This window comes from Thunnus maccoyii, chromosome 16 (assembly GCF_910596095.1).
Source record: "Thunnus maccoyii chromosome 16, fThuMac1.1, whole genome shotgun sequence".
NCBI classification, from domain to species: Eukaryota; Metazoa; Chordata; class Actinopteri; order Scombriformes; family Scombridae; genus Thunnus; species Thunnus maccoyii.
Window position 1 is genome coordinate 23174112 of NC_056548.1, and position 23044 is coordinate 23197155.

At 40.2% G+C, this 23044-nt stretch overlaps 1 long non-coding RNA gene and 1 pseudogene across 1 annotated transcript; one reads left to right on the forward strand and one right to left on the reverse strand.

Moving 5' to 3' along the window:
* Window positions 1-6740: 6740 nt before the first annotated feature.
* LOC121881173 lies at window positions 6741-9533 on the reverse strand. The gene is made up of 3 exons (XR_006091710.1): window positions 8635-9533; window positions 8495-8556; window positions 6741-7658 (listed from the first exon to the last, which is right to left on the reverse strand). It is a non-coding gene; the product is annotated as an uncharacterized LOC121881173 (long non-coding RNA).
* A 4246-nt stretch (window positions 9534-13779) lies between these two features.
* On the forward strand, window positions 13780-17229 carry LOC121881172 (annotated as a pseudogene).
* The last annotated feature ends 5815 nt before the right edge of the window (window positions 17230-23044 follow it).

A 23044-nucleotide genomic window follows, 5' to 3' on the forward strand; every position in this document is an offset into this window, starting at 1 on the left:
ATTCAACAGGGTTTTAGTGACACTTTGTGTTTATGAACAAACAATACATGTCTTTTTGCCTTTTTGATGAAACATGCATGAAGTGGGGTGCACAGCTCGAGGACTACAATACTTGAGGGAAACTACAAAATGCAATTTTAGTCAGTGTTCAGCTTTTACTCATCATCATGGACTGTATAAATTTGCTAAAATGCTCGAGTCATAGAGAAGTGGAAACATGTGAATATTGGACAACAGCCACCATTACCTGTTGTTTTGGGGGGAACTCACTGCTTCTCCTGTAATTTAAATCCTGTCCAACTAATTCTAAATAGGATCTGAGATTTTAGACGGGAAGAGCTGCTATTTTTTTTAATCAACTCAGTGTGAAAACTCATTTGAAACACAAATGACTTTTGTGTGAAAATGGTGACAGTCAAAAATGTCTCTGCTAATCTGATCGATGGAAACATGCTAACACCAACATATAGGCTTGTTTAGGAGCCAACATGATGACAAATTGCCAAATTTTGGCAAAATAGATCACCCAAAGTTGCACCATTAAAAGTTAGTCAAATTAGCTATTAGCAGTTCCTGTTTGCAATGTAACCATGAATGAAAGACAACTACCACGGGATTACTTTGATACTGAAGAAAACTTTAAAATGTGACAATTCTCAGGCAAGTTCTCAAGCCTCCTTTTTCCATGATTTCTAAGCAGGTTTATGGAAGTTTATTCATGATGGGCATCAGAGATAATGATATCCTAAGGAAGAATAAGTCACACTGAATGATATCAGTATGTATTTCATGTCTGTGTATTAGGATTTGGCTGAGTTATGACTCAGAGAAGGAGTATGATTTTTGACTCAAAGTCACCTCACGTAGTAGGCTTATCTTTACCTCACCTTCAACTTACTTTTTTTCCCCCCTTTTCTCTTCTAAAGCGTGTTCTGTGATGTTGACCCATAGGAGCACAGAGAGCTCAAACATGGCACAGTGAAAGAGGAATGATGTGCTGTTGGGTGCACCACTGAAGTCGGTCCCTGGCATTTGGCTTCAGATCTCCCAGGTGATAAAACTGCTCTATTTCTGTTCCATTTCTTGCACAGACAGCTTTCACCTGCTCAGTGTCGGGTGAATTGTCCACTGTGACCATAGTGTCCTCAACAGAATATTAGGCTGTTTGTTGACAGCATTGAGCATTACCTCGATTTCTGCATCACTGAACCTCTTCTGCTTCACTTGCTTCAATGCTATGTCAGTCCAGAAGACGATGTAGGTGAGTGATGATCTCCACTGTGTAACATGGCATGTAGAGGGCGGTGCCATCACATTAATTCAAGATAAATATGGTTCCATGAATACACTCTCCATTTAGAAGTAAATGGGACTTCATCAATATTCATACAATGAGTTCTTTTCATTTTATTATTACAAACATTTAATGGAGAATTTATGAAGATTTCAAGAATGAGACTCAATATCTGTAATCATACAGAATCTATCTTTGAATATCGGACTTCTTCTATAGACGTCCTGCTGCAGCACAGATGCCAGTTTAGAATTTTACCGACTTCCTTCTCAATGACTCGTTAGATGTGGGTTATGATAATCATATGCAGATGACATGGAAATGAAAAATTACCACTATTGTTACTGGAGCAGCATCAGAATGCAACCCCAGCACTTTTACGATATGGAAATGAGAGAAGTGTTTCTAACTGTGAATATCTGAGAGTAGACTGAATATAAAAATGCCCTCTCTCTGACCTTAATTTAACGGAGCGTTTTCTGTTGACCTTGATTTAGTTGCCGCCCCACTGCTTTTTCCTCGAGCCACTGAGGGTTAGATGTGATTATGGTAAATTTGATCCTGTAAATGAGTCTAAATGATGCTGTCAATTTTACGGAAACTCAACATTAGTATGACTGATTAGGTCAGATTTAGGTTAAATAAATCACTTGTTTCCACTGTGAACATGAATTAAATATTAAAGTGATGTAAATGCATCACCTGTGATATACGTAGAGTGTGATAGCTGGATTATTGGTACAATGAGAGAGGTAATTTTTTGAAGGAATTTTTTTTTTTTACATATTTTTGTCAAAGTGCAGTATGACTTAAGTATTTAAAGGATTTGGCTGGCAATTTTCTCTATTTTTCTTTTTGTCAACAAATCTCATGTGCAGAGCAAAACCAACAATGAGTTGATCTACTAAGCATTATGCATGTATTAAAAGCCTTATATATCTTATTTCTCTGTGCCGTACACCTCTGTTGTTGTCCAAAATATAATTATAATTTATTGTTAATTAATAATAAATATAATAAATATAATCAAAAACACATGAGTGACACTGCTACACTGGGTGACATGTTCCTTCTCCCCCAAGGCAATGGTTAGCGTAGTTTATTTGGAAATGGCTCTAAAGACTAGTAACAATGATCAAGTTTTCAGTCTCCGGAGAGTAGTTCTGTGTACGGCAGACACGACTGTGTACGGGCAGAAAGGCAGTTCCATTTACAGTGCTGCACTAGCTTGTTGTGCTACATATCCAAACCTCTTGTTTGTAATACATTGTGCATTGTAAATAACTATAAAAAAATCAATTTACTGCTCACAATTGAGTACACTATTGAGTGTCTATTGTATAGGGAGTAGAGAATGAGGGAGTGGCAGTAGCACCAGATTAAAGGGGACATATTATGCACACTTACAGGTCTATATTTTTAATATGGGGCTATACTGGAATATCTTTGTATGATTTATGATTGATGACTTTATGCAGCCCCTCAGTCCAGCCTCTGTCTGAAACAGGCTGTTTTAACTCCTGGCTCCTAAGGCTCCTCTCCCTAGGAACTCACTCTGTTCTGATTGGCCAGCTCTTGGAAGCTGCACCCCAGGAGACTGAGCTTTTGACTTGCAAGGAGTGTTTCCACATACATTAACCTGAAGTTTTGGAACTTTGACCATTATTAGCATAGATATCCGACGTCAGAAAACCACAAAAAGCATAATATGTCCCTTTTAAAGTAAGGCACGTATGTTATAATCAGTATATAACTGTAAAGTGAATTGAAATCCAAAGCACATTCCTCATTGTAGCAGTAGATGTAACACACATAAGCACATTTTCTCCTTTTTCCAGATGCCAGAATGGGTAAATTAACAACAAGAAGCCCTCATATAGTCTACATTAATTGTGGATGATGTATATTGTTAATAATAACAACTTCTCAATTTAACCCAGTACAGTGTCTCACTCAGATTAGATTAAAATTATATGTTGGTGTATTAGTGTCTACTGGATAAATAACTCATATCACAGAGAAACAGACACACATAGAGGTAACTGTAATTTATGTAAATGTAATTTCTACATTTAGACACGCATTGTATAAGTTCTATAGCTCTCAAACAAATTATTCAGTGAGTGCAGACATCAGAAAAAAGAACATTTATAGAGAGTTTAATTTATCTTCTATCCTTCCAAACCACAAACACAGCTTTTCAGTGATTAAGAATCAAATTAGGGGTAGTTTTCATCCTGTGCTAAAATTAAATGTTCACCTCTCCTTGTTTGATCAACAGCATTATACCGTAATCCTTTTATTCTGATCACCTTTACTGAGGCACACACGTATCTCAACCAAGGGTAAATAAGGGAAGACATCCTCACTGTCTGTATTGATACATTTAAACATAACACTTCTGGCACTCCATTAATTAACTGCACCAGAGCAGGCTGTATGGGGAAGGGCTAATGTCCCATCCTGGTGTTGTAGGTAACCTGACTGGACATAAACAGCCTTTCTGATCTACCAGTGGACAGTTTATTGTCTAATGGTTTCCACAGCGGGGTCACTGATAATTGGCCTGTTTAAGAGGTCTAGAGAGCAAGGAAAAGAGAGCGGGGGGTAGAAGAAACAGTAGATATTCTGTGATCTAATGATGTGATTACCTCTCGACTTCAATTAATCAGTTCTTCCATCTTTCTTCCAGAATACAGTTACACAGCTTAAATGAGACAGGGTGCTGACATGTAACGCATTGGTTTAATAAGACTCCGTTATGTGCAGATTGGTAAGAACTTTTAACTGTTGTGCATCAGTGCAAAGAGGTTTAGGAAGAAGCTCTTTGACAAGATAACACATTCAAATAATAATTACTAATATTCAAATAATTTTCCCAGTTCTGAGCACTTTAAAGACTTCCCATCTATGTTGCCTTAAAAGCTGAAGTTAATTTGGAATTTACTTAAACATGACCCGATGACATCATGGTATTTACAGCATATTTGGCCACCTGTCATAAGTGCCATTATCGTACTGGCTAGCTCCTAATGAATGTTGTGTGATCTGTATTGAATGTGAAGGTTGATTTTGCAAGAAAAAGACCAGGCATGTCAGTATTGTTTTAAGATGGACTTGAAAAAATTAACCTGTCATTTAAGGTGTAGTGAAGGTGGGTGGGTGAGGGTAGAGAACGAGCGTTATGATTGATAAAAACATAAATGTCAATTACAGGTCCAACCCCCACACCCTTACTTTCCACCTCGCTACATAAAGGGCACACTACTTCCTGCTTTTGCACTGATTGTTGGCATCTCACGTAAATCATATCAGATAGCATCTGTGCTGCTGACTCATGTGACAATGATTTCACACCCACAGTAAAGCACACAGAGTCTGCTGAAAAAGAGAAAACTCCACCTGCCCTCGCAGTTTCTTCATCCCCCAAATTCAACAAGATTGAAAACTTGTAATTGGTACTTTCAGACGGCCTCTCTGACACCTGTTGATTCTTCCTCTAATGAAAGTACCTCTCATCTTTCCTTGTTCTTCGGTGGGAGTAAAAATAGAAACTGACAGGGGGGAGTGATGGATAAAGACTCGAGACAGAAAATTAAAAAGCTGCTTTCCCCGATTTTTAGGATGCATTACAAGGGGAAAATAGAAACACTCTGCACTGCTTATCTCATTATTTGTGATAGCATATATTTGTCTGACCCGCTACATTAATCCTCTCTCTTACTACAAACCTCTACCGAGTTTTAAATGTAATCATTTGCACGATGCTCTCTTTAATTCACATTTCCAAAAACCTCATCATGTACCTGTGATTCACAACAGCCTCCTTTTTATGAGAACACAACCACTCCAGCGGACTTCAATAAGAGTCATTCAGAGCGATTCTCGTGCCTGAATAATTTACATCTTCTCTCTCCTCAGTTCCTCTTACTGTACAGTCGCGGATGCGTGTGTCTCTATCTCTCCCTTTCACACACACATTACATTCATTTTCATTACTTAGAGAGCTCTTCAGTGTGTGGGGAGAGAAAAAAAAACTCTTTAAACATCTTAGCCCTTTCAAGTGTCAATCATCAGAAAAGAGGAGGAGGATGTAAAGAAAACAGGGAGGACATAGGCAAGCTTTCTGTGTAAATCACCAGAAATGAAGGAGACGGAGAGGAGGAGGAGGAGGAGGAGGAGGAGGAGGAGGAGGAGGAGGAGGAGGAGGAGGAGAAAAGACAACACGACAAAGCCACGAGAGAGAGCTTCTGGCGTCAATCACCAGCAGATGAAAAAGGGGGAAGTGGAAGCAGAGGAAGACGAGTGCAGGAAGATGTGTTTAACATTCTCAGTCCATCATTTAAAAGTGTGCAAGATGAATACCTTCCTGCTGTTTAAGTGTGTGGAGGAAGAGGAGAAAAATGGCGCCATTAGAAGGAAAATAGGATTTGTAGCCACTAGAGAATCTCACTGCGGTATTACCTTGTTGGATTGGAAACATGACAGATGGACGTGGCAAAGGATTTACACACACACACACACACACACACACACACACACACACACACACACACACACACACACACACACACACACACACACACACTCTGCTGCATGTATTTATTAGAGGAGTAATTAACTGTGTTCAGTAGTCTGGAGTATAGTAGTCTGTGTATCTTTATGTTTGTATGAACTTATCACAGTGAACATGTTTCATTCATATGGTGCTTCGACAGGTCTGAGGAGAGAATAAACACACTTCTTCAAGCCTTAAGGGACAGTTTCACAATTTTAAAGACTGTTTTAAAACAACAGTCAGGTGTCCATATGAACATTGAATGTGGTTTTCCTTGCTGTAATCATTCCTCCTGTTCATACTGGCTGTTAAAAGATCCCCTTCAAATGTGCTTTCAATGTAAGTGATGGAGGCCAAAATCCACAGTGTGTCCACACAGTCATTTTGTGCAAAAATGCATTTAAAAGTTGATGTGAAGCTTATATGAGGCTTCAGCAGTCTGAGTTAATCATATCAAGTGGATATCTACCACATTTACAGTCTTTTTAGCATCAAATTCCCTCTTTGTGTTTCCTCGGACAGTGTTTCGTTGTCGAGCTGTGGTGGAAGTATAGTAACAAAAAGAGGGACTTTGGCACTAAAAAGACTGTAACGTTGAAAGATATCTACTTGATTTGATTAATTTAGACTGCTGAAGCTTCATATTATGTGGATTTTGGCTCCCATCACTTACAAATGCATTATGAAGGGATCTACTAATGGTCGGTATGAACAGGAGGAATGATTACAGCAAGAAAAACATGTTTCAATGTTCATTTGGGCTCCTGACTGTTGTTTTAAGACAGACTTGAAAAACTGTGAAACAGTCCTTTAATAGTGTAACAAACACAGACATATGGCATAACATATACCTTTCCTTGAAATAAGGAATGGTGTGTTTGGTTTTTCTTCTGCTAAGATAAATTGTAGTCCAGATGTACCACTCTAATGGGCAATCCACACAGGAGGTGTTTCTTTACATCCATCACTTGCTCGACTCATAAAAAAGATATCAATCTGTCTTTTTTTATACTCTGAGCCAATTTTTTTGTCCTCTGGTGTGCTTAGTAATCTCCACAGAGGCCTGTTTAAATCATATGAATCTCCCATTGTTTATATGATCTGAACTTATTAACAGTATCTGTAATGACTTCTTGGAGACTACATTAAAACAATTTTCGTCATGAGTCAGCCTGGTGAAGACAGTTTGGCTGCCTGACAGAGGTTAAAGTCATAAAACTGTCAAACTGGTGTAGCGTCCTCAGTGCTAACCAATAGTAGTAGTAATAGTAGTAAGACACTAACATCTAACTAGGTCCGATGAGCAGTTGTCTTGAATAATTCAGGGAATGAATTAATGTACGGTTAAACAGTGACCAGTTATTGCCTCGACTCATACACAATAATACACAAGACTTTAAGTTTTAAAGAATGGAAAATAAAAAACAAAATAAATAAATCAAATAAGAAAATAATCAGAAATAGTCCGTTATGGAGGTGGAAATTCTCCAATGAAATGTTCTTTGGTTTACTGAATGTCCCTTTAATCCGTAGGGACTCATTATAGTTAAAGAGCTCAAGAGTTCAGTTCAAAGTTGTTTAGTGTTGTATCTGTTCCGTCGTCTAATGTCACTACTATCACGACTACCCTAATGGGATAATTAGTGTGTGTCTTATCTGTAACCCAATGAAAATGGGTATCACTTTAAATCAGATGTCCTCTGTGAGCAGTTCCTACGGTCTGGCAAACACCGTTTCTCCAACCGGCCACAGGGTCACAGGCTGGGATCACCATCTTTGATTCTATCTGGTCACAAAAAAACCAAACTACACAGATAGTGCAGGATAATAAGTTATTCAGTTCTCTTTATGTGTCTAAAATGAGATCTCATTAAGTTCTTTCTCCCTCAGAATACCATACATCATATAACCAGCAATTATATATATATATATAGGATATACTTGTACTACAATGACCATATTTTAACTAATGGTAATTTTAACATGAACAATTTACCATGAATTTCTTTAAAACAGGTGTCTTTTTAACTTTAACAATAAATTATTTACATGAATTTTCCCTTCCACATCAACATTTATATTCTTAAAGTAACAGACTGCTTATTATGAATTTCTAATGTCAAAACAATTAATATTTGAACAGTTACCTAAATTATTTACTGTATTGTTACATTTTTATGCACCATTTTAATGTACTGGTAACTTAATCATGAAAATGAACTAAATTATCCTTTGTAATTCACTTAGCATGTGTATCTAGCGGCCAATATTGGTTAAATTACCATTTAATGGCATTTCAAAACACAACAGTGCACAATTCCCGTTAAAACATAACGATTTCAATATTAGAAAACAGTGCAATGGTCCTTTAAAGTTTTGACAGTATTGGTAGCTCCATTAGCCAGAGCTAGCGATTAGCTTAGCGATTAGCTTAGCCGTTAGCAGCTAGCGATTAGCAGCTAGCGATCTTTTCAGACTATAAATACAATGAAACAGTTGCACCAAAGCATATAATAAACATTAGACCACATTTTCACAATCATCGGTTGGTTTTTATGAAAAGTATCTTGACTCAACAGTAAATTTAATGCAGCTTTCCTTCACAGTGGTTAACAATAACAAACAAACAGACAACAACTCACCGGAGTTTTTCAACATTAATAACTTGACAGAAGTTGTTTCCCTCTCACTCACAGTTGGACCTCTATTAAAAGAGCAACTTATTAGCATTGTTATATGAACATTAGTCTGACTTTTATGACTATTTTGCGGTGTTTCATACCAGGAATTGCTCGCTTTTCTGTTGTTTACATGCTCACACACGTCTGCTGTGTTTGGGAGTGCTGCTGCGGTAAAACAAAGAGGGCACGTACCTCCCTCAACATAACAGGCGCACAATGTATATGCGCCCCCTTGTGGGAAGGACATGTAATTACATATATGGGTTTTGTAGCCCTCTAATCCATGTGGGTTACACTGGTTTGAAACAAGAGTACTTTCACTTCTCTCTCATTATTAAGGGATCTTCTGATGGCCAGTATGAACAGGAGGAATAACTTAAACGAGGACAATGTCATTGCAGATGAAAACTTTCAACTACTCAACTACTCCTGTTGTCTAATTTGATGAAGTGGACTAATGACGCATCTTATTCCTGATTGGCCTGATACAGAAATGCTACATTTGTAGAGCATGACATGTTTCCTGCTGCTGTTGCGATGTACATAAACACTGCTCCAAACACTGACACTCTCCAAACAGTCAGATACTCAGCATCAAGCAGAAGACTGAAGTCAAACATGCCACCAGCTGTTCAGCCCACCATCTGACAGCTTGGCTGATGAATCAGCTGACTTTGAAGGTCATCAATCATACTCAAATAAGTCAATGAAGTGCCCTTTATAATCTGACAGCTCACACTCTACTCACTCTGCTGATCATTCATGCCACTGCTGCACACTCCCTCCATTCCACCTGTACACAAGATGCTGCTTGAGCCATATCTGAATTTCTTGGTTTTTATCCTTTTTGTCATTTTTAATGAAGGATTTGTCTTTAAGCTTCCACATTGGTTGAATTTATGTGGGGAGAATATTTCCCACCACATTCAACTGTGTATCCATGCAGTAAATGGTCCAAAGTCTGTTAAATTTTTCCAGACCAGGGTGAAATTCATTTTCAAAGTCAATACTTCACTACAAAATGGAGATTTACACAGACGCAATGAGCTGTGCAGTTTATATACTGTAAATGCACCCATTTAACATTAACGGCAACTTAATATTCAGCACCTTATATATATAGATATATATATATACAGTATGTATACGGCATGTAAAATTAAACTGCAGAGGTCAATAAGAAAAGTAATCAATTCTCGGGAACTTATTGAATAATATACTTTATCAACTGCTTACAGGATGGCAGTGGAACATTGAAAGTTAGTAATGAAGTTGGGTTCTCTGGAGAAAATCTCTGTTCAGGAAGAAAATGAGTAATGCTCTCCCTCCTTAAGCAGCTGCTATTAGGGTGGTCTATGGTGAGGAAATTAACATCTGACTTCCCACAGGAGTTGTTCTTTTTCTAGATGTAAATGTGTTTAACCTTCCCGCGCCATGTGACCGCTGTATGCAGGCCTCTGGGAGAAGAAAATTCTGTGCTCTGAGTCAGTGAGGAGTTAAAATTAGAAATTCACAGATCTGACTTTTTTTTTTCTCCTGATAGCTAAACACAGCTTATCGGCTCCCTTTGTCACCAAATTAAAATGTTATCTTTTGCATATGTTAATTATGTTGTTTTAGACAGTTTATGAGATTATGTTATAATGAATCAACCTCACTTAAATTTGATCCTGACCTACTTGACAGAATCAACATCACACTCAGCTTGTCTGATACATGAAAAACACATCCTGCTGCAGGATTACTGATATTGTGTACAGATGACGACCTTACAGACAGCGCTGAGCCAATGCTGCACTCGCTGTCCTCTTTGTGTTCACAGAACAGCTGAGGCAAACATTGCAGCTCTTCATCAAATATTCACTTGTGCATTGCTTCGTCTTTTTTTCTTCTTTTTCAAAAGTACATAGCTCCTCCATAGTGTGTTTTTACTCCAGTACCTAAAAGTCTGAGGTTATTTTTATCCATGCAATGTTTTAAAAACAACTTCCTGAGAAAAAAGTACAGAAAATGTACTTAATGAATGTGGAATTATGATTCTCCAAAGATACACTGCAAACATACGTAGAGAAGGGTGTTATGGGTACCTGCAGCTTGCAGAGGCTTGCGGAGGAGCTGATGTAAATACCTTCCAAATTTCAACAACACATAGTGCAGATCTGAGCAACATGCAAGTTAATTGCTGGATTCAGTTGTTGCTGGGAGGTGGGTCTGAAACAGAGAAGAACAGACGCTGAACACATGCTACATACAAGTGTAAAAGAAACAGTCATGCAAATGTCTCCTGTGGACGTTCGCCTCTGTGCAGCCCGCAGAACCATGGTCGGTTTTTGTTAACCACAAATGGAATTGTCAACACCTTCAGTTTGACAGTAAAGGCCTCCCACTGCCTTCATGTTTAAAATGCACTTAGTGTGAAGCACATAGTGGAAGTGACGAATAGCATCAGGAGCCTGTCCCATCAAAATTATATCACCACTACAAATCATTGGCAGAGAACTGAAAAATTATTAATTTTTTGTCACATCCTGCCAATGTCCAGTTTGCTTAGTATGGCTGATATTGGAGCCTATACGTATCCAAAGGAACTGATCAGTGCATCTGGAGTTAAATATGATAAATAAATATGATTCAATGCTTTATGCTTTAATGTTTAACTGTAACACCGTTTTTGCATACTATATGTACTAATGATATTTGACACATTTTAAGCTTGAGAGGCCAATACCAACATTTACATGAAAATGTGCTGTAAACTACAACTCAGCAGTGTTTTGTATGTTCTAGTCCTAATCTGGTTGAAGCCTTATTGTCAGTACTGTAAGTAGATTTTTCATTTAAAGACCAAATACAGCATCAAGACCCTTATAGTTGTTATTTGAAAGGATATCACTCAGAAATGTATTGATAATGTTTTAATACAGACAGCATCTGATGAACTGCATTTAGTCTGAGACTGGAAATGATCGTTAACTGTACACTGCAAGAATACCAGAACACAAGTGAATTCCCTTAACACCAGCTTAACAATTAAGAAAAACATTTTTTGTATGTCTAAGATAAGAAACATATGGTTGTTTTTAAATGGATTTAAGTTTGTGTCTGCAAAAAGTTTTAGTCTGGTTTATGGTCTGTGATCACACAGTGCAGGCCTATAGTATCTAACACTGCAGGGACTTCATGAGGATTTGGCAGCATAAGAAATTCAATACTTTCATACAAGATGAAACTTTCCCTGTCAAAACCATATCCAGAATAATTCTGCAGCCCTATTTAATTTTCTCACCACCCAACTTTAGGTCTTGGCCCAGTGTGTGTGAGAGAGAATAATCTACAGCACCAATGTATAATTAACTGGAAAGGTCAAAATATCCATCTGGTTTTCAATTAGACTGTTATCTCCTGAGAATGAATCTAGTATTTGACTTCTTTCTATAGAATGGAAGTCACCGAAGTCCGAGAAATTAATGTCTCCCATGTCTGAACCAATCCCCCCAAGAGTATTCATCCTCACTTATACACTGGGTTGGATATGACATCTTTCTCATGTTGAAGTTTATCCAAAGGGTTTTCTTTTTTCTTTTTTTTTTGAAAATTCATCCAGCGTTTTCATCACAGGCCTGGTTTGATGCAGTAAGGAAAATGCACTGTTTATTAAAAAAAAATTAATAAATAAAAAAAAAAACAGACTACATGCCTCCTGAATCATCTTTCTTTGAAAAAGGGCACGAAAAGGAAAAATAGACAAATAACTGTGTTGAATGTATTATAATGTTACAGATTTGTAAGTGAATTCACGTGATAATACTGATACAAAACATGAAGACTATGTCAAAGGGGGCCTGTTGGTTCCTAAATAACATTAGCTAGACCTGCAAGCAGGTGTACTGGGTCCAATTGTCTGACCAAATTCTGAAGCAAAGGTGTTACAACTCAAAGTGACAACTAGTATGAGGCTGCTCTGCTCTGGCCTTGGACCATAAGGATCATTAAATCTGGGTCTGAGTCATAACTTTTCTCAATTAATCAAAGCTAACTAGTGAAGTTTCAGGAGCAGGACCACACCTCAACCGCACCCCTTCCGGCAATCCCATAAATACTAACCAAACCCTCTCCTCTCCTTTCACTCTCGCATTCCGATTCTGAGCCAAAACCATCCACATCGCTTAGAGCGCTTAAAAAAGTACTATGAAGAAACTACATAGCTTTGAGCTATTTCATCTTCCACTCACCCTTCCCATCATGGATTTCGTCTCCTTATCCCCGCAGGATGACAATCTCTTTGGATGGCATCAGGACGACCAAGTCGAAAGTTTCAGCCAGCCAACGCCAACGGATCCCGCTATAAACTTCCCTGCCGCCTCTGTGCCCGAGACTCTGCTTTCCATGGTCCACAAGCCATTCAGGAAGCAGGCGACTCCAGCAAGCCCCGTCTCCTCCACAGTCCATATCCCGCCCGTTTCATCTCTCCTCAACACACAAAACTATAGTTCATCTGACGAATCCTCGTCGTCTCCCAGCCCTTCTCCTTCACCAGCTAAGAGAGAGCAAGGCAATTCAGAGACATCCCATAACCGCCGCCACCGACCCCCAGCCCACCAGCATCACCCCGACACTGGCTGCTCAACCTGCAGCCACTCGCTGTGCCACCACGCTCCAGCGAGGTCCCCCAAAAGTCTGCCCACTTCAAGAATTTCAGATTGGACCGTAGCCACTCTCCAAATAACTTTAAAAGAGAAAGGAATTCCATTCCACCACACGGACAACAAGGCAAAACTATTCAATGAACTAATGTCAGCCTGTTGCATACACCTTTCCGTAAACACTAGCCATCTTCCGGGTGACACCATTATGCGAAAACTAAAAACACATAGTGATGTCAGAGCCCTTGTTGAAGAGACAGCACAATTACACCCTCCAGCCAAAAGCCAGTGGAAAGGAAAGCATCAAAGGAAAAAACAACATTGCACACAGTCACTTACTTCCGATGAAGGCACTGCCATTCTAGGACATTCAATCTTCCAAATGACTCTTCACCACTGGCATCAGGAGCCTACAACATCCTGGGCAAATGCCATAGCAGCCCATGCCAATCAGTGCCAACTTCCACAACAGCCTACAATGGGGAGCCCGGCACTGGGATGCTGGCGCCCCCCGCTATTTACTCCCAAGAACTGCAGCAGCCTGCCCCGGCCGGGGCCTCTGACATTGGAATGCCAGCGCCCCATACTGCCCCTATCCTACATCCACAGCAGCTTGCTTGGACGGGGGCATCCAGCACCAGGATGCCAGCATCCCCTGCTGCCTCTATCCTCCACCTCTCAACCTCATCAGTCCCTGCAGCTCTCGTCCACCGGAGCCATTCGCACCGGGATGCCAGCTCCCAGTTTTGCCCCACAGCCCACGCAGCAGATAGTTTATTCCACCCTTAACTCTGATATCCCTTCGCAACCCATTCCAGCCCAACAAGCACCCAGCAACTTCACCCTGTACACAGCCAGTCCTCCCGGACATCACCTCAATAACTTCATCTCCCATCCTGCTCATGTTCCCACCAACATCTGTAAACAGATCCTGGATGGTATTACATAGACCTAGCACTCCTCCTGCCTTCCCTCACCTACCTCCCAGATTTCTTGAGGTGCACGAAGAGTGTCCCTACTCCAAAGGAAGAACACCAGCCCGTTCCAGGGAGTTTACTCCCGCAGAGTTCGCGTATGCTTTCTCACTTTTCAGGGACGTGCTGTGCTCTAAATTTCCCACCCGTTGTCAGGAACTTGATGATCACATATCCACCGTGCTAAATCTGGCCCTCCGCTTTAGTGGAAATGGTTTCTACCAGTGCCACATTCAATTCGCCTCTGATGCCGCAACCCACCTAAACCAGTTCAACGAGGCCACACACCGGGGCACACTTGACACCAAACTGTACTGTCGCATCTTCGCTGCCCATACAGTCCTCACATGCTCCCTCTGTGGTGCATCGTCCCACCCCACCTCCTCCTGTTCCATCCCCGCCCACGCCAGGACACACTGAATCCAACCCAAAGCCTCTGCTTTCTCCCACTTGACATCAGCGGCCCCACCTGCACCCATACCCCCAGCGTCTTCTGCCACTTCCGTCATCTTTCCCCTACCTACTGGCACCGACAAAAGAGGCAGGCCCGTCCTGTGGCAAGGTGGCCAGACCATGTGCAACTGTAATGATACTGAATGCACTATGTTGCAGTGCTACTTCCTCCACGTCGGCTCCTTCTGCGGAGGTGGCCACGCCCTCCTTGTGTGCCCACACAACCCCACCTCACAGAAGCTAGGTAAGCACCCGTCTACACCCATTAACATTCCCGCCTTGGCCGAAGCACTTCATAATCACCCCGATCCAGCTTTTGTCAAGTTCCTCATTAATGGATTTCGGGAGGGGTTCCACCCCTGAATCTCTGCACTACCATCCACCTCCTTTGAGTGCAAAAATCTATAGTCCGCCATAAATGACCCTGAGGCAGTCGATCACCTACTCTCTAAGGAACTCAAAGAAGGCTTCATGATCGGCCCATTCACTCATCCTCCTTTCCCTACCTTCTGTATTAGCCCTCTCGGCGTCGCAACCAGGAAATACTCCGGAAAGAAACAGATTATCATCAACCTCTCGGCACCACACGGCAGTACCATTCCCAATATCAACAGCTTGATTCCAAGTGAAGACTTCTCCCTTAACTACGCCACCATCAACTGCCATCACCCTCATCAAACTTGCTGGCAAGGGGTCTTGGCTCTCAAAAGCCGACATCACTAGCGCTTTCAAGGGTTCTCCCCATACACCCTGACTTCTGGTGTCCACTGGCAGGCGCATACTACTTTGCCATCAGGCTCACTTTCGGGTGCAAAAGCAACCCTAAACTCTTCAACACCTGGTCCGAGGCCCTTTGCTGGATCCTCTCCAATATTCATAACATCCTGTTCCTCGTCCATCTCTTGAACAACTTCCTCATCATTTCTCCTCCCTCATCACCACCCGCTTCCGGCCTGCTCAACCTAACTTCAGTGTTCTCGGACCTCGGGGTTCCGCTGTCTGCAGAAAAGACAGAGGGCCCCTCTACATCCCTCGAGTTCCTGGGAATCACACTCGACACTAATCTGTTTCAAGCTTCACTCCCAGTCGAGAAACTTAACCGAATCAGCCTCCTGATATCAAACTTCCTCCTTGCCCCATGCTGCACCAAACACCAACTTCTCTCGCTTTTGGGCCACCTTAATTACGCCCTTCGCATCATCCCCCAAGGACGAGCCTTCATTTCCCACCTGTTGTTCATCACTTCTTCTGTCCCATCACTCTTGACTCCCATCTCTCTGGACAGTTCAAGGCAAGCCGAACTTTGTCTGCGGCTCAACCTCCTTTCCAACTGGAACAGGATAGCAGAATGGCCCCCAGAGCTGGCAAATGAGTGCCAAGTCGCTTCTTCCACTCTCTTCAAAATCCACCCCATAATAGCCGCCACTGTCCTGTGGGGCCACGAATGGTCCCGCAAGTCCATCCTCATTTACTCTGACAACCTCGCAGTCATAGATATAATCAACAAAGGTCGCTCCAACTCCGTATCCATCATGCCATTCTTGCGCCGCCCAACCTGGCACTCAGTTACACACCATTACATCCTCCGCGCAGCCCATGTTCCTTGTCACTCCAACACTATCGCTGACTCTCTTTCCCGTTTCTCGTTTCAGAAGTTCAGAAGCTTGGCTTCGCACGCAGACACCCTGCCTACTCTAGCTCCTCCATATTCAGCACTGACCTTCAACTTGTAAATCCCGCCTTAGTACCCCTGATCATCGACTCCCAAAACATCATCAACAGCCTATCACCCTCAACCCTCTCATCATATTGGACAGCTTGGAAAAGTTACCACTACTTTCACGGCCAGCACAACATAACCTTCCCATCATTCGATCTCGTCACCCTGACTTGTTTCATAACCTATGCCCATTTTGTCATGACTATTAAAAAACAAACCATTAAGGTCTACCTGAGTGGCATCAGCTTCATTTCCAAACTCATAAGTGGCAGTCCGAGCTTGTGTACAAACCATCCTCAGATAACTTCACTCCTCAAAGTTCTCCTCCGTCAAGAGCCCTCACCACCTACCTCTTACTGCTGACTTTCTGTCAACATGCATCCACACCATCTGCTCCGGTTACAGCGCTCCTCATGTGGCTTGAATGCTAGAAGCCACATTCTTGCTCGCCTTCTTCGGTTTCCTCAGATGCTCCGAATTCACCTCCTCAACCTTTCACTTCACTTTGACCCCACCGCCATGCTTGCATTTCAGATCTGTCCCTTTTCTAAGATGAAACCATGGTCTTCTACTGAAAGCAAACCAAAACCAACCAATCCAGTCCACCCACACCTGTCCTCTACTTCAAAATCCAATCGCCCCTAATTCCTTTCGAAACCCTGGCAAACTACTTGATCTACAGAAAATCTCAAAGCACCATAGCAACAGATCATCTTTTTATATCCAAATCCAGCCAAGTGGCTACTAGATTCTGGTTCCACCAACACTTCCACCACATACTTTCCCTCTCCGGGATATCCCCCACTCATTACTCCGGACACTCCTTCAGAATCGCAGCCGTCACTTCAGCTTCCCGCAATGGAGTCCCAGAACATTTCATTCAACTCATGGGCCAATGGTCCTCCCAAACATACCATTGTTACATCCATTAGGATCTCAAAGATCTCAGAGCTGCTCAAGCTCACCTCAAGTAATAGAAGTTTTTGGGGGGGATTCATTCACCATACCATTTGTCTTCAATAAAATCACTCAAACGTATCTCGTTGATGGTGTGGTCCTTGCTAGTGAATATGTTTTTCATGTCATTCACAAGTTAATTGTCTCTGGTTTAGGTAGTGTTCTCTGCAATACACTTTAAACTTAAAGACAAAAAATAAAAATTTTTATATTAAGTATCTCATGCATGGATTATATATACATGTGAACAAAACACATCATGATGAATGAGTATATTTATTATCTACAAACTAGAATCACCTTTTATTTTCAGAATGACATGTATGTAAAATAATATGACCAGGAATTAGAAAAAACCCTCACAAGTGTAATGAATTTAATAGAATGAAAGAATAGATATGATCTTCTAAATTAAGTAGGAGCAATAGCAGATTATTGAATTTGAATCAATGGATTAATAACAATGAAATGAATCAGAAAAATGAAAAACACTTCAATGTAAAATGTTTTGCATTAAAACTAGATTTGTCATCTGTTTGTCATCTTTTATGCAATGAATCTGTGTCCTATGAACTGTCAGATGTCTTTGGCAGAGAAGAGGCATTTTTTGTAAGACTGCAAATGTGTAAATGAGGACAAAAGACTCCTATTCCTTCTTCAGCGTAATTGGTATGCTGGATTGTAATTTTCTGTAGATTCATTTATACAGTGAATGTCTTGCCAACGTGCACAGATCACTAATGTTGCACCAAAAAAGCTTTTAGTTGCACTGGAAAGTTTTTAGTGTCAGCAAATATCAGCTACCTGCAATATCTGGCCATGAAACGCCATGTCAGTAATACCCCCAAGCCAAGATTATTTTGCAAAATCACCACACTTGCACAGTAAAAGTGCGACGGTTTTACAAACTAAGAATGACTGTTTGGAGCAGTAGAGCTGTGTGCATGCAAGTCTGCATTAATGGAAACAATCTCTGTGTATGTCATCCTCCAGTTCTCAGTCAGGTCATCATCTGTTTGGATCTCCTTAAAACCTCATTAGGGCTGTCAGCACACATCAATGCAACCATGACAACAGCTATCCCATTTTGTGAAAGAAAAGATTTTAACAGTGTGTGAGTGTGCATTGGTACATAGATTTGCTACTTTTAACAAACACGTCTATATTTATTGAGTTTGTAGCTAAATAAATGCTTTTGAAAAGTTAATTTTTTGCAGTTCAATTTTAAGTGCATGTGCTGCCGGCTCCTTAGTCAGCAAAGGTCTAAATAGAAAAATCATAATTATTTATATGATTTACTGTATTTCAGCAGGTTTGGAGAGCAGTTAGTCTGAGGCCAGTTTAACAAACAAACACAATTACTGCACTAAAGTTGGTGTCCAAAGACCACAACTGATGAATTATTTCAATATAGTCATGTTTACTGCTGCTCTCCCGGCAATTTATTGTCCCAAATGAATAAAATCTAAGCAATGAGTCTAAAAGTGCTATTTAAAGGAAAATGGATTGCGGGTAAAATCAGTGCCATGTGTCTGTCTGTCCTTCTGGCTGTCAGTGTTTCATAATTAACTGTCAACCCATTGGCTAGTTGGATGGTTATATTGATTCTGATTGGCTTTTATCCCCGTGGGTTCACTCTAATAGCTCTCTGCCTCTCGTTGAATGTCTCTCCCTCTCTGTCTTTGTCATCCAATTGGCCTATCTCGCCTCAACGCTGCAGGCTGATTGGTCATTTTGGCAGACAGCTGTCTTTGATGTTAAAGACGGTCTTTGTAGCCGCTGGTGACTGTGTGTATGTGTGTGTATGTATGATATTACAAACTGAGACCAGGTCCAACAACAGTAATTTTAACAGACAGTGTCCTCGTACTCTTGCTCTACACTATCTCACTCTCTCTCTCTCTCTCTCTCTCTCTCTCTCTCTCTCTCTCTCTCTCTCACACATACACACACACACACACACACAATAAACACATCATTCAGTTTAACTGCAGGCCAGTAACAGCCTGTTGTAGATGACAGCAAACTACACACACACGTACACACACACACACACACACACACACACACACACACACAGAGCCAGAGAAACAAACCCTTGTCTACAATCATTTCTGAGCTCAGTCCACTGCACACCAAGGGTGACAAATGTGTATTGTTTTACCCAGGTCTCCTGAACACACACACGCACACACAAACACACACACACACACACACACATACAGGTCAATTTCCATTCTCCAAAGCATTGGAGTCAACCCTGAGCTTCCTAACATGGTGTAATTAACCCCAGACTTAGTTCATCTACCAATATAAACTGATGTATTGTACATGCACAAACACAGTAATTATTTTAATCTGCAGCTTCTGTTCACAGGAGAGGTTTAGGTCCACTAATTGAGCAGGTAAAACTGATAGTATGTTCTTTTACCCCGATGTTTTTCTGACAAGATACTCCAGTTTGCAGTTTTTTACAATCTCTTACATCCTTTTGTCCCGTCTGTAGTCACATTTTCACAAACACCCATCTGTTGTGGACCATACCGTTAACGCAATTCATGTTGTTTTCACAGAATATACAGTCAATTAACATGTTTCTAAAATGTTTAAATTTTCTTTACATACAAGCTTACCCAAAAACAAAAGTTAGGATCTTTCTTGTCTTATTTACAAATGCTTGCACACAGCATGCAAAAAATGAAAACCTAATGTTCAAAACCTCTACATTGAGAATTTTTTTTCTGCCTGGAGGTGGAAAGTGTATGATCATTGGCCACATGATCAAATGTCCCTCCTGGATGCAATGGACACCAGCTACAGAGACACCTGAGCTGAAGACTGCCAGGGGTGGATAAGGCATACCAAGCATTTCTAGCCAAGGCGTATAGCATGGACGACATAAGATGTGATGTGGACGAGAACATGTGGCAAAATGCTGAAGATCGTATAGATTAGAAGACTGTGCATTTTTTCTCTTATGTGCCTTTTTTGACTGTAATTGTGTTTTTTTATTTTTACACATTTGGTCAAATATGAGGATTTTTTGTTGATCACTGGTAGCAATTTTATGTTGCTAATACAATAAAGCTTTTACTGCAGCAATTCTGTCACTATTTTTGCTAAAAAGAAAAGATGACTCATTCACTTTTACTAGATAGTATGTTGCCAAAAATGCACACATTCGACATTCAACAAGACTGGTTTACAGTAAAAGGAAACTGAATTATAAAAAAACAATTGTCTACTGTGCAGGTAGAACTGAACATGAAAACTAATGCAGTTTTTGCAATGCCATCAGCTGTTAGTATTTTGAAAGTCATGCTGTGATTGACCATATGTTCCTCTTGGATAGAAAACATGTGCTAGTGTTTTAAAAGAATGATTTGATATTTAGTTGGGTTTGCCTTTCTTAAAATTAACTCAAAGTCTCCCTCCACTCAAAAATATGTTTTGCTTCTTGTTCCTTCAGTTGGATGTTTGAGCTTCACGGTGCAGAATGATGTATGTGCAGAGTTTGACACTAGAGGGCTGTTTTCATATTCATGTGCTGAAAGTGGAAAGTTTCTCTGAGCTCATTGAAAATCTAATTTTAAGGGGTGGGCATACAAGTACAAAAGTTTGGAGCCAATCCTGGTCCAATATTCAACTTACACAATTGTGATGTGGAAACTTGAAGCCTACAGTGCACAAATACTGAGAATGAACTTTACTGTGAAGTAGGAGACATCTTGTGTCCAGCAGTTAAACTTTTGAGATGAAATAGATTTGCATATTTATAGATTCTGGTATTTTTAATGAGGGAGAATGAGTAGCTGTCATTTTAAGGATTTTAACAAGATAATTTAACTTTTTTTGTAGAAAAACTTTATAATAAGACAAATTATTATTCAAAGTAGAGTATTACACACACATCTTAAAACATGTGTGGAAGGGATCTTTAACATTACATATATAGCAAAAACACCAAAAGTAAATCCAGTGAAGAAAATGTGTAGCCTCTTAAGGAAAACATTCCCCTTTATAGAAAAGCTTAACAAATCTTTATGAAAACAGAGTCAAACCCATGAAAATGCACACACTTTAGGAAGTGTCGGAGAAATAGGAGATACAACACCAGAAGTCTCAATGTATAATGTCTTCATCATAATTCAGCAACAACACTTTCACTATTACATTAACACAAATAAACAATGCAGAATAATATCTTTGAGATAAAAAATATACCCACTACTGCTCCTGACTTCTATGTAGGCTACTGTAAATTGAATATTTTTTTATGTTTTAATTGTTTTATGTATATATTTATATATTTATATATTTGGATCCAGTGCAACAGCAACTCTTCCTGGTGTCCTTAGAAAAATATTATCATTATTATTATTATGAACAACAATAATATAACTTCATGTGATAATGTAATATTCAAAAGTGAGCAAAAATAATATTACATACATGTATATACATATAAGTAAGCAGGTAAAAAACACAATATCAGATTAAAAGATCTATTACCTAGTTGGTTGAAAAAGTAAATATAATAATGCGTAAGTCAAAAGTGAGGGTAGAGTAAAACAACTCCCAAGTATGTAACTACTGTATGTAAAAGAAGGAATAAACAGCATAATCTTAAAGAGAGCAAGATGACCTTGAGGTTGCCTTTTTTTTTTGCTCAGGCAGCAGGAGACATACACTTTGATCTCTCCTGACTTTCTCTAGCCCTGGCAAGACTCCAAGGTATCATACCCTGGTCCATGGCCTGGACCAGGTTTTCCTGCTCACATGTATTCCTCTCACATACCTTCAACTTCCATGCAGAAAAAATCTCTTTTGTGTGGTTCAGGAGCAGGGTCAAGGGTTGAACCAGCTGCTCAGCACAGTAGTGCAGAGGGAAGTGATGTTGCCCCAAAAAACAATGTAGCATGACTGCCCTGCTCACTCTGCTCCTGTTGAAATATATTATCCTGAGGACCCCAGGGGAAAAGCAGCAGATGTGTGGTATTACAGGGCTAATGGTGGTCTAGAAACTCATGATGGCAGCACATTTTAACATTCCCTCCATGCTGGCCAGGGACACGTCCCCTCTCATTAAGTGAGGTTAAGTCCTGCATTCACACAGAAATATGAGTGGCTCAAAAGCACGTTATTCTGAACTTAATATTTAATCTGATGGTCTTGTAATCAGTTCTGTCAGGGTTGCTTCTCCAAAAGGCCTCATAGGAGCAATAAAGAAATGTATATAATATATCTGGACCTGTGGACTTGCTTGAGAAAAATCTGCATATCATTAGTGGAGATGCTCTCATATGGGTGTGGGTCTCTCTGTGACTCTGGGAGGAGTTTTCATGAGTCTGATGATGTCATCAGGGTGATCTCTGCTTTGGCTTAGAGTCTTTATGATTATTATTTATTTATTATTTTTGACAAACACTCTGTGATTGAAACTGAAGGTGTGGAATTTGAGTGACAGAGACTTTTACAAGGTATGGAAGAAAAGATGCTATAGAGTTGCTTTATGGGAAATGTAGGATTCAGTGCTTTTGGAGCTTGAACCATACTAAACACTAAAAATCAGTACATCTCAACTTCCGCTGCATCAGTTTTGACTATCTTTCTTTCTTTAATCTGTCTCTTGTGAAACTCCCAACATTATGGAAGCACATTACTAAATCACTGTACTGTACTTCTGTACTTCATCACTTTCTGCGTCATGCTGACGAATTGTTCCAAATTATGAACTAAACTGTGGCTCTTTTTTATTCATCCT